General features: G+C 46.9%; 1 protein-coding gene and 1 pseudogene across 1 annotated transcript in view; one reads left to right on the top strand and one right to left on the bottom strand.

The window, feature by feature from the left end:
• Positions 1–12,729, bottom strand: part of LOC123356634 (zinc finger protein 665-like) — a 638,684-nt gene that overhangs the window by 40,325 nt on the left and 585,630 nt on the right. The window lies entirely within an intron of this gene.
• LOC123356731 lies at positions 4,140–11,859 on the top strand (annotated as a pseudogene).

Here is a 12,729-nt window from a genome sequence, read left to right as displayed (position 1 = left end):
GTGTTGGAGCGTGAACCCACTAACCAGAGGCTGCTCTGACCTATGAAGGAGGCACCCACCACTGAGGCTTAGGGAAGATGCCCCCATCCCCTGACCTCCAGCTGCTGGCAGCGGGGAGGGTGTTGGGATTCCTACAAGGGAAGGGCTTTTTCTCCAGTTCAGCCGCTGACTAGCCGGTGCGTGATGAAAGGGAAGACCCTTTCCCCGCTACCTGCTGGGAAGGGCGAGGGGCTCTGTCTATCTCCCCTCCCCCTAATGCCTCCTGGATGCGCTGAGCAAGGGGTGGGTGGGTCTTTGCTGACTGTGTAGCCATGTGATTGGCCCTGCTACCCCAGGAATAGTGGGGCTGTGAGTGGGGCAGCAGGTCCTGAGTGGGGGGCTCTTGCTCTTTCAGGAGCCGGTGACCTTCGAGGAGGTGGCTGTGTATTTCACCCGGGAGGAGTGGGCTCTGCTGGACCCCGCTCAGAGAGCCCTCTACAGAGACGTCATGCAGGAGAACTACGAGAACGTGACCTCGCTGGGTAAGGATTCCCGTCCCCTCGGTTCTTGGAAGGGGAAATGTGGAGTTAAGGTTCACCACATCCTGCGACGTAACCTTAACTCTGCCCTGTGTCAGCAACACCCCAACACGCCAGCGACACACACACCAGCCCTCTGCGCTCCCTGCCACACAACGCTCTGGGAACAGAGCCGTCCTTCAGAAAGTCTAACGTCTTCCCTTTGCTCAGGCGAAACTGGGGTTTAGGTCCGGCGTAGCAAAGAGACGCTTCCCACACCTGGCCGGCCCTCGGATGGAGCCAGCGCCACACGAACCGTCACAGACTTGCAAAATATCACCACATCTTCGCCCCTGAGGGTTAAGAACGGCCACGCTGGGTCAGACCAAAGGTTCGTCAAGTCCAGTATCACTGGTCAATGCCAGGTGCCCCAGAGGGAACGAACAGAACAGGTCACAGTCCGGTGATCCATCCCCCTGCCGCCCATTCCCAGCCTCTGGCGAGTGATTCCTTCGGAGCCGTTGCCTTCGATTACCCTTCTCTAAACCCTGGAGATGGCTACCCATGAGTGCCGACAATGCTCGTGGCAAGGACGCACCCTTGTGCGCGTTGATTGTTCACGAATCCCTCTACCCTCTCATATGGACCGCCGCCTCGCCGCGGTGGGGAGGCTTGCGGGGGCGTAAAGACCCTCAGAACGACGTCGTTCTGAGCTTTCCAACTCCTGGTAGGGTTCCCCCTTGGCAAGGAGGTCTGAGGCGAGGCTCCTGACTCACCTAGGCCCCAACGGTGGGTCGGGCACATATAGACGATCTTCGAGTGCTCTGCAGCTGTGAAGACGGATGGGGGCTGCAGCAGGAAGGAGGCCCCTGGTGGTCTGGGATCTCCTCGCCACTGGGTCAAGGTTTTCCTCCCGTCAAGTCTCGTGCGGTTACCGCCACCGCGCCGGTTTCCTCACGTTAAAACGATTTCTCACGCAGGCCTCACACCCGCACGGAGCTGTGTGGTGACGTGCGAGTGGCGGAGAAGACAGGAGCCATGAGCTCTGGGAGTCTTTCGTCTCAAATCCGCACGCCGGCGGCAGCCGCGTGACGGCCGTCTTGCGCCTGGATGAGACAGAAGTGCGTTTCGGCAGCAGCGGCTGTGACAGAGCAGGCCTCTTTTAGGATCTCTTCTGCTCGCCCGAAAAGGTGCCCCAAACATCGGCGGTCTCACACTCTTCCAACTGGAGGGCCGCGTCCCGTGGGATCATTCAACGCCGTGGCCGAAACAAGAGATACAAGACAATGAATTTCATCACCTGGAATGTCCGCACCCTTAGGGACTCTCAGCTCATAGGTCTTGTTTTCTGGACCTTTCATCATTTTCGTTGCTCTTCTCTGGACTTTCTCCTGTTTGTCCACATCCTTCCTGACATGTGGCGCCCAGAACTGGACACAACACTCCAGTTGAGGCCTAATCAGCGCGGAGTAGAGCGGAAGAATTGCTTCTTGTGTGTTGCTTACAAACAGTCCTGCTGATACATCCCAGAAGGATGTTCGCTTCTTTTGCGACAGCGTTACACTGTTGACTCATATTTAGCTTGTGATCCACTCTGACCCCCAGATCCCTTTCTTCAGTGCTCCTTCTTAGGCAGTCATTTCCCAGTTTGTATGTGTGCAACTGATTGTTCCTTCCTAAGTGGAGCACTTTGCATTTGTCCTGATTGAATTTCATCCTATTGACTTCAGACCATTTCTCCAGTTTGTCCAGATCGTTTTGAATTTTAATCCTCTCCTCCAAAGCACTTGCAACCCCTCCCAGCTTGGTATCGTCCGCAAACTTTGTAAGTGTCCTCTCTGTGCCATTATCTAAATCATTGATGAAGATATTGAACAGAACTGGACCCAGAACTGATCCCTGCAGGCCTCCACTCATTACGCCCTTCCAGCATGACACTGAACCACTCATAACTGCTCTCTGGAAATGGTTTTCCAACGCGTTTTGCACCCACCTTCTAGTAGCTCCATCGAGGTTGCATTTCCCTAGTTTGTTTATGAGAAGAGCATGTGAGACAGTATCTAAAGCTTTAGTAAAATCAAGATATACCACATCTACCACTTTTCCCCCCATCCACAAGGCTTGTTACCCTGTCGAAGAAAGATATCAGGTTGGTCTGACACAATTTGTTTTCAGCAAATCCATGCAGACTGTTACTTATCACCTTATTATCTTCTAGATGTTTGCAAATTGATTGCTTAATTATTTGCTCCATTATCTTTCCGGGTACAGAAGTTAAGCTGACCGGTCTGTAATTCCTCGGGTTGGCCTTATTTCTCTTTTCATAGATTGTCACCATATTTGCTCTTTTCCAGTCTTCTGGAATCTCTGTATTGAGATGCTGACGGAGCACTCAAGGGGGATCAGGCCATTGCGGTGAATCTGAACGAATTCTTTGCATCGATCTTCAGGGCTGAGGATGCGAGGGAGATTCCCCAACCTGAGCCATTTCTTTTTAGGTGACAAATCTGAGGAACTGTCTCAGATTGAGATGTCATTAGAGGAGGTTTTGGAACAAACATACATTAAACAGTAACAAGTCACCAGGACCAGATGGGATTCACCCGAGTTCTGAAGGAACTCAAATGTGAAAATGCAGAACTACTCACTGTGGTCTGTAACCTGTCATTTAAATCAGCTTCTGTACCAGATGACTAGAGGCTAGCTAATGCGATGCCCATTTTTATAAAAAGCTCCAGAAGCGATCCTGGCAATCACAAGCCGGGAAGCCTGATTTCCATACCAAGCAAACTGGTTGAAACGCTAGTAAAGAACAGAATTATCAAACACAGAGATGAACATGATTTATTGGGAAAGAGTCAACATGGCTTTTGTAAAGGGAAATCACGCCTCACCAATCTACTAGAAATCTTTGAGGGGGTCAAACAAACATGTGGACAAGGGGGACCCAGTGGATATAGTGTACTTAGATTTCCAGAAAGCCTTTGACAAGATCCCTCACCAAAGGCTCTTAAGCAAAGTAAGCTGTCATGGGATAAGAGGGAAGGTCCTCTCATGGATCGGTAACTGGTTAAAAGATGGGAAACAAAGGGTAGGAATAAATGATCAGTTTTCAGACTGGTAAATAGTGGGGTCCCCCAGGGGTCTGTACTGGGCCCAGTCCTATTCAATCTATTTATAAACCATCTGGAAAAAGGGGTAGACAGTGAGGTGGCAAAGTTTGCAGATGATACAAAACTACTCAAGATAGTTAAGTCCCAGGCAGACTGCGAAGAGCTACAAAGGGATCTCACAAAACTAGGCAACAAAATGGCAGATGAAATTCTTTGTTGGTAAATGCAAAGTAACGCACACTGGGAAACCTAATCCCAATTTTACATATACAATGACGGGGTCTAAATTAGCGGTTACCGCTCAAAAAAGAGATCTTGGAGTCATTGTGGATAGTTCTCTGAAAACATCCACTCAACGTGCAGCGGCAGCCGAAAAAACCTTGAAGCAGAACGTCCTACACATTTGAACATCTGGGGAGCTACCCTCAGCGTATTGCTGCGTCAAAATAGGCTGGGGTTAATACAATAAGAAAAAAATTGTGAGAAATGGCCTTGAACCCACCTGATTTCCTTTCCCCGTGCAGAGTTTCCAGTTTTCACACCTGATGTGATCTCCCATCTGGAACAAGGCAAAGACCCGTGGGTCCCAGATCTCCATGATTCAGAGGAAAGCGAGATCCTGAGCGGGACCTGCCCAAGGGAGGAATCATCCAGCCAATTCGAAACCTGTCCGTGGCTGAAGGAAACAGCTGGGATTCCCGACAGAGACCTTGGGAGTTCTCCGAGTTCAGGATTGTCCTCAGCAGGTTTGTATCCTCAGGGCAGATGTCGCTCATGACTTCCTATGGTAGTTCTTTGGTTGATTAGAGTCTATATTGGCCGATAATGGACAGAATTTTGCATATCATTATTATTTTCTTTGAAACTCACCGATTTTTTACAATGGCTGTCAAAAACAATCGACGAATAATGATACTACCGAGAAAGACAAAAACATATGCAACATAGTCGGGCCCCGGGCTCCCTTCCGGACCGCCAGGCCCCGGTAATTTGTACCTGCTTCCCCCCGCCTTCTCGTCGGCCCTGTTCCCACCCATCGTGAGGGATACCTGGCAGTAGCTCCCTCCTTCACCTCCCTTCCCCCTGAGTGTTTGGACGGGATTTAGAGGCAGAATTGATCCCCTTACCTCTGTAGGACAGAATTTGGGGAAATTCAGTCCCTGATTTATGTCCATCTCTCCAGCACTTATTTCATTGACCACGATAGTGATAGTGACCATAAAATGCTCAGGGAGATTAGAGAGGCTATACAAATAAAAACCGCAATAATAATGGGGGATTTCAAGTATCCCCATATTGACTGGGTCCATGTCACCTCAGGACGGGGATGCAGAGATGAAGTTTCTGGACACCATAAATGACTGTTTCTTGGAACAGCTAGTCCTGGAACTCACCAGAGGAGAGGCAATCCTTGATTTAGTCCTCAGTGGAGCCAAGGATCTGGTCCAAGAGGTGAATGTAGCTGGATCGCTTGGTAATAGCGCCCATAATATAATTAAATTTAACATCTCTGCGGAAGGGGGAAAACACCAAAGAACCCCACCACAGTGACATTTAATTTCAGAAAGGGGACCGACACCCAAACGAGGACATTAGTTAAACAGAAATTAAAAGGAACAATCTCAAAAGTGAAATCCCTGCAAGCTGCATGGAAGCTTTAAAAAAAAAAAAAAAAAACACAATAGAGGCTCAAATTAAATATAGATCCCAAATTAAAAAACATAGTAAGAGGCCCAAAATGTGCCACCGTGGCTCAACCCTAAGTAAAAGAAGTGGTTAGCGGTAAAAAGGCATCCTTTAAAAATTGGAAGTTAAATCCTACTGAGGAAAAGAGAAAGGAACAGAAATGGTAGAAAGCCATGTGCAATCAGGCAGGTCAAAAAAGAATTTGAAGAGGAACTTGCCAAAGCCTTAAAAAGTAACCAGAACAAAATTTGTCAGTAGCATGAAGCCTGCTAAACAACCAGTGGGGCCACTGGATGATTGAGATGCTAAAGAAGCACTCAAGGACGATCAGGCCATTGCGGAGAAACTAAATGAATTCTTTGCATCGGTCTTCACGGCTGAGGATGTGAGGGAGATTCCCAAACCTGAGCCGTTCTTTTTAGGTCACAAATCTGAGGAACTGTCCCAGATTGAGGTGTCATTAGAAGAGATTTTGGAACAAACTGACAAATTAACCAGTAATAAGTCACCAGGACCAGGTGGGATTCACCCAAGAGTCCTGAAGGAACTCAAATGTGAAATTGCAGAACTACTAACTGTAGTTTGTAAGCTATCATTTAAATCAGCTGCTTTACCAGATGACTGGAGGACAGCTAATGCGACGTCAATATTTATAAAAGGCTCCAGGAGCAATCTTGGCATTTACAAGTTGGTAAACCTAACTTCAGTACCAAGCAAATTGTTTCAAAGTCTACTAAAGAACAGAATTGTCAGACACATGGATGAACACAATTTGTTGGGGAAGAGTTAACATGGCTTTTGTAAAGGAAAATCACGCCTCACCAATCTACTAGATTTATTTGACAGGGTCAACAAGTATGTGGACAAGGGGGATCCAGTGGACATAGTGTACTTAGATTTTCAGAAAGCCTTTGACAAGGTCCCTCACCAAAGGCTCTTAAGCAAAGTAAGCTGTCACGGGATAAGAGGAAAGAGCCCCTCATGGATCGGCAACTGGTTAAAAGATAGGAAACAAACTGGAGGGATAAATGTTCCGTTTTGAGAATGGAGAGAGGTAAATAGTGGTGCCCCCCAGGGGTCTGTATTGTACTTGCACGGTTCAACAGATTCACAAATGATCTGGAAAAGCGAGTTGCCAAGATTTACAGATGATACAAATTTACTCCAGACAGTTAAGTCCTAAACACACTGGAAAGAGTTAGGCCTTGTCTACACTGGACAGTTTTGTCACCAAAATTACAGTTCTTAATACATAGACTTCTCCCTGAAGCCTGGCCCACTCTCCTCCCATGAAGCCTTTATCTTCTCAGTGTTCTTGTTGCTTCCAGTGTTGGTGGAAGGCCAAGGAATGATGCCACTGTCCCTTATTTTATACCCTCAGTCCAGGTGCCTGGAAAACATGAGCCCAGATATGGCTGAGTGGTCTTTGCTGAGTTAAAGGGTTGAGCAATCCCCCTGGTGTGGTCTTGTGCAGCTGAATCATAGATTATTAGGGTTGGAAGGGATCTCAGGAGGTATCTAGTCCAACCCCCTGCTCAAAGCAGGACCAATCCACAGATATTTTTTTTAAACTCTAGCTCCCCAAATGGCTCCCTCAAGGATTGAACTCACAACCCTGGGTTTAGGAGACCAATGCTCAAACCACTGAGCTATCGCTCCCACCCCGTTGGGCAGGTCCCACTGTGTGGTTCTTGGGCAGCCCTCACTGACTTGTAAATCCCTTGACAACTTTCCTGTTGGGAGTCGTTTGCCGTTTTTTTTTTAACAAACAAACATACAGCAACATTTCATAACTTGATACACACTGGCAACGTCCGTCCTTTGACAGAGCAGTGGCTTTCAGCAGATCATGACCTTTTCTGTGATTTCTTACAAGGCATATTTTGTACAAACCAGATCAGAATGACATGCCAGTGGTGACTATGGGGGTTCCCGGGTGCTGATTGGAGGTAAAACGTGTCACATTGCGATATAAAGTTATATGTAGAACAAGATCTCTGGATTAACATTTTTTTTTTTAATCTAAAATTTGGGATCTCTGAAGAAAACTCAGAGCCAGAATGGTTATTGCATCAGACACTCCGAGGCCCTACACTCGCGGGGGAGGGGTTCGAACTAAGATACGCAACTTCAGCTACGCTATTTGCATAGCTGAAGTCGAAGTACCTTAGTTCGACTTACCTGGCTGTCCTCACGGCGGCGAGTCGACCAGCGCGGCTCCCCCGTCGACGCCGCTTACTCCTGCTGAGGTGGAGTACGGGCGTCGGTTCACGGATCGATTTATCGCGTCCAGACAAGACGCGATACATTGAACACTACTCGCCGATCCGGTGGGTAGTATAGACGTACCCTTAGAAAAGGATTGAAAGAAGGAAAACGTGTTTTACATGCCTCCCACGTCACTCTAAAATATTCTAGACGCAGAGGGATCTGGTCTAGAATTTGATGAACAAACCACAAGTTAAAATGTATTAAACTACGAAGGTACATGACTAGACAGCTCAGATGATTAGCAATGGTATAAAGCAGTGATTCTCAAACCTCTTTCACGCAGCAGGCCTCTGAGTGTGACCTCCGCTTATAAATTAAAAACACTTTTTAATATGGTTAACACCATTATAAATGCTGGAGGCAAAGCAGGGTTTGGGGTGGAGGCTGACAGCTCGCGACCCCCCACATCATAACCTCATGACCCCCGTCGGGGTCCCGACCCCCAGTTTGAGAACCCCTGGCGTAAAGGCACTTTGCCCTTAGGTCATCAACTTGTAGGCTTGGCAGAATTTGATTTTTATTAGGGCTGTCAAGCGATTGAAAAAATTAATCGCAATTAATCACGCTGTTAAACAGTAATGGGATACCATCTCTTTAAATATTTGTGGATGTTGCCTACATTTTCAGATATATTGATTTCAATTGCGACACAGAATACAGAGTCGACAGTGCTCGCTTCATATTTATTCTTGATTACAAATATTTGCACAAAAGAAATGGTATTTTTCAAGTCACCTCATGCAAGGACTGTAGTGCAATCTCTTTATCGAGAAAGTTGAACTTACTAATGTGGAATTATGTACAAAAAATAACTGCCGTAAAACTTTAGCGCCCGCAAGTCCACTCAGTCCTACTTCAGCCAATCGCTCAGACAAACAAACTTGGTTACATTTTCAGGAGATTATGCTGCCCGCTTCTTGTTCACGTCACCTGAAAGTGAGAACGGACGTTCGCATGACACTGTTGTAGCCGGCGTTGCAAGGTATTTACATGCCAGATGTGCTAAAGATTCACATGTCCCTTCGTGCTTCAACCACCATTCCAGGGGACATGTGTCCATGCTGATGACGGGTTCTGCTCAATAACAATCCAAAGCAGTGCGGACCGATGCATGTTCATTTTCATCATCTGAGTCAGATGCCACCAGCAGAAGGTTGATTTTCTTTTTTAGTGGTTCGGGTTCTGTACTTTCCACATCTGAGTGTTGCTCTTGGAAGACTTCTGAAAGCATGCTCCACACCTCGTCCCTCTCAGATTTCGGACGGCACTTCAGATTCTTAAACCTTGGGTCGAGTGCTGTAGCTATTGTTAGAAATCTCACATTGGGACCTTCTTTGCGTTTTTGTCAACTCTGCTGTGAAAGTGTTCTTAAAATGAACATGTGCTGGGTCATCATCTGAGACTGCTATAACATGAAATAACGACATTCTGCCATATAAAAGACATATAGTTCTCCCCCAAGGAGTTCAGTCACAAATGTAATTAACCCGTTATTTTTTAACGAGCATCATCAGCATGGAAGCATGTCCTCTGGAATGGTGGCTGAAGTATGAAGGGGCATACGAATGTTTAGCATATCTGGCACATAAATACTTTGCAACGCCGGCTACAAAAGTGCCACGCAAATGCCTGTTCTCACGTTCAGGTGACATTGTAAATGAGAAGCAGGCAGCATTATCTCCTGCAAATGTAAACAAACTTGTTAGTTTTAGCGATTGGCTGAACAAGAAGTCGGACTGAGTGGACTTGGAGGCTCTAAAGTTTTACGTTGCTTTTGTTTTGGAGCGCAGTGATGTAACAAACCAAAAAAATCTACATTTGTTAAGTTCCACTTTCACGATAAAGAGGTGGCGCCACAGTCCTTGTATGAGGTGAATTGAAAAATACCGTTTCTTTGATAATTTTTACAGTGCAAATATTTATAATAAAAATAATATAAAGTGAGCACTGTACACGTTGTGTCTGTGTTGTCATAGAAATCAATATGTTTGAAAATGTAGTAAAAACATCCAAAAATATTTAATACATTTCAGTTGGTAGTCTAACGTTTAACAGTGTGGTTAATCGCAGGTAATATTTTTGAGTTAATCATGTGTGTTAACTGCAATTGAAAGCCCTCAGTATTATTTTTATTTTTTCATAATTTCAAATTATTTAAGATTTTTTTGGGGTCAATTTTTATGAGCGCCAGGGGACACGGTGAACTAGCTCCATCGATATAAAATTACCTGGGCTGCATCTCCGCTCGGATTTTCAGAATTGTACAAAATTAAAGGTTTTAGACTTTTTTTTTTTCAATTTTTTATCGATTTACATTTTCAGTTGCAGGAAATTATGTGGGGAAGTCAGACAACAATTCAGGAGATGTTGACACCCAAAACATTACAGCTTTATAACCGATAAAACAAACTGTCACCATCACACGTCAAAATTATATAAAGTCAGTGTCCTTAAACAAAACTCTGCGTTCTCCAACAGCATTTTTCTTATTTTTCCTAGCTGAAAGTTTGATTGTTGATGGAAATATTTTTGCTTGGTTTGTGAGTTTGCAGTGAAATGGATATTTATTGATAAAAATCTAATCCTTCCAAGCCCAAATCCACTGAAGTATGTGCTTAATTGAAAGCACATTAAAGATTTAGTTGGGGATTGGTTCTGCTTTGAGCAGGGGGCTGGACTAGATACCTCCTGAGGTCCCTTCCAACCCTGATATTCTACATAGAATCAGACTCGTGAGTGGTCTCATTGAAACTCTAGGGATCAGAGATTGCCAGAACATGAGGAACTTCTGGTCTCTTCCACCGCAGCTAATTTGCATCATGATATGGTCTCCCCCTTTTCTGCCAACAGGTGGTGGGATGCCGAGTGAGAAGGAGGAGCACCAACCTCAGCAGGAAGATGCTGAGCAAGACGAACCACCCGGGGCATTATTGCAAATATCTGAGGAGGAGGATTCCAGGAGTCGTGAGCAGAGAGAAGGTCGTCAGAGTCAACACAGGCCAGAGAAAAAGCAGGGAAACCAGCCAGGGAAGAAATTGAATAAATCCATTCATAGTTGGGGACCTCACAGATACGTCAAGGAAACCGCAGCCCAGCCGAAAATCCAGGCAGGAGAGAGAAACAACACATGCCCCGAGTGTGGGAAAAATTTCAGTAGGCACTCAGTTCTTCTTAAACATCAGAGCACCCACACAGGGGAAAGACCCTATGAATGCCGCGAGTGTGGGAAAACCTTCACTCAGAGATCGTCCCTTATTAAACATCGGCGAATACACACGGGAGAGAGACCCTATGGGTGCTGTGAGTGTGGGAAAAGCTTCACTCAGAGATCAACCCTTATTAAACATCGGAGGATACACACAGGAGAGAGACCCTATGCGTGCTGTGAGTGCGGGAAAAGCTTCACTCAGAGATCATCCCTCATTACACATCAGAGGATCCACACGGGGGCGCAATCCTACGCGTGTGCTGAATGCGGAGAAAGCTTCACCCGACGCTCAAACCTGATTGTGCATCGGCGAATCCACACCGGAGAGAGACCCTACCAATGCTGCGAGTGTGCGAAAAACTTCACCAACAGCTCCTCGCTTATGAAACATCAGCGAATCCACACGGGAGCCAGACCTTACGAATGCCGCGAGTGCGGGAAAACCTTCACTCGCAGCTCGCACCTCATCGCACATCAGAGAATCCACACAGGAGAGAGACCCTATGAATGCGGCGAGTGTGGGAAAAGCTTCACGGATAGTTCAGACCTTATTAAGCATCAGAGGATCCACACGGGAGAGAGACCCTACGAATGCGCCGAGTGCGGAAAAAGCTTCATGGACAGCTCAGACCTTACTAAGCATCAGCGAATCCACACGGGAGAAAGACCCTATGAATGCAGCGAGTGCGGGAAAACCTTCACTCACAGCTCAGCCCTTCTGACGCATCAGAGAATCCACACCGGCGAGAGACCCCACGAGTGCTGCGAGTGCGGGAAACGCTTCACTCAGAGCTCGGACCTAATTAAACATCAGAGAATCCACACCGGCGAGCGACCCTACAGATGCGGCGAGTGCGGGAAAAGCTTCACTTGGCGCTCGAGCCTAATCACGCATCAGAGATTCCACACAGACGAGAGACCCTATGGCTGCCGTGAGTGCGGGAAAAGATTCTTTGTCAGCTCAGCGCTCCGGGAACATCAGAGAATCCACATTGGAGCCAGACCGTATCAGTGCGGTGAGTGCGGGAAAAACTTCACTCGCAGCTCGAACCTCATTAGACATCAGAGGCTCCACCCGACCTAGAGACACTCTCGATGCTCTGAGTGTGGGAAAAGCTTCTAGCAGAACTCAGCGCTTACTTCTCACCAGAGAATTTGCAAGGGAAACAAATGCCATAAAACCCTTATTTAAGGCTGACCGTTTTTAGGGTTTTTTTTCCTAATTCCCTCTTAAAGACTTTTTGAACTACCGTATATACTCGTTCAGAAGCCGAATCTTTTTGGGAAAAAAGTGACGCCTCAAAGAGCGGGGGTCGGCTTATCGATGGGTCTACACACCAAAATTTGAGGATTTTAAACTCTATGGAATCATTGAATTGAATATCGAATACAATGTCGTTTTGTTTACCTGGAGCATCTGCAGGCATGGAGCCCCTCGGCTCCCCATGGCCGCGGACTTCCTGCAGCTCCCATTGGCTGGGAACGGTGAACCGCGGCCACAGGGAGCTGAGGGACTCCCTGCCTGCAGACGCTGCAAGTAAACAAAACGTCCCGATCCGCCAGCGGCTTACCCTGACGGCCAGGAGCCAAAGTTTTCAAACCCCTGGAATATAGGGTCGGCTTATGAAAGGGTCAGACAGTTTTTGCTGTTTTTACCCAACCATCTTGGGGGGTCGGCTTATAAACGAACAGGCTAATGAATGAGTGTATACGGTATTTGCATCACGTGGTCTCTCGGGTCCCCTGGGCGAGTTGCCTGATTTTCTCTTTTGTAGCTGAGGTTCTTTGGAGTGAATCCAGCGTCACTTTCTGTCACCTCCTTCCTTCTGAGCCTTGGGAGCACGTCTCTCTCCTACCAGGAACGTCCATGAGCGCCAGGGGACACGGGTGACCGAAACTAGCTCCGTCGATATAAAATTACCCAGGCCGCGTCTCCGCTCGGATTTTCCATGGC

The sequence above is a fragment of the Mauremys mutica genome, chromosome 26 (genome assembly GCF_020497125.1).
Source record: "Mauremys mutica isolate MM-2020 ecotype Southern chromosome 26, ASM2049712v1, whole genome shotgun sequence".
Taxonomy (NCBI): domain Eukaryota; kingdom Metazoa; phylum Chordata; order Testudines; family Geoemydidae; genus Mauremys; species Mauremys mutica.
The sequence above is the reverse complement of the archived record's forward strand: the minus strand, read 5'-3'. Positions and strand labels throughout refer to the sequence as shown.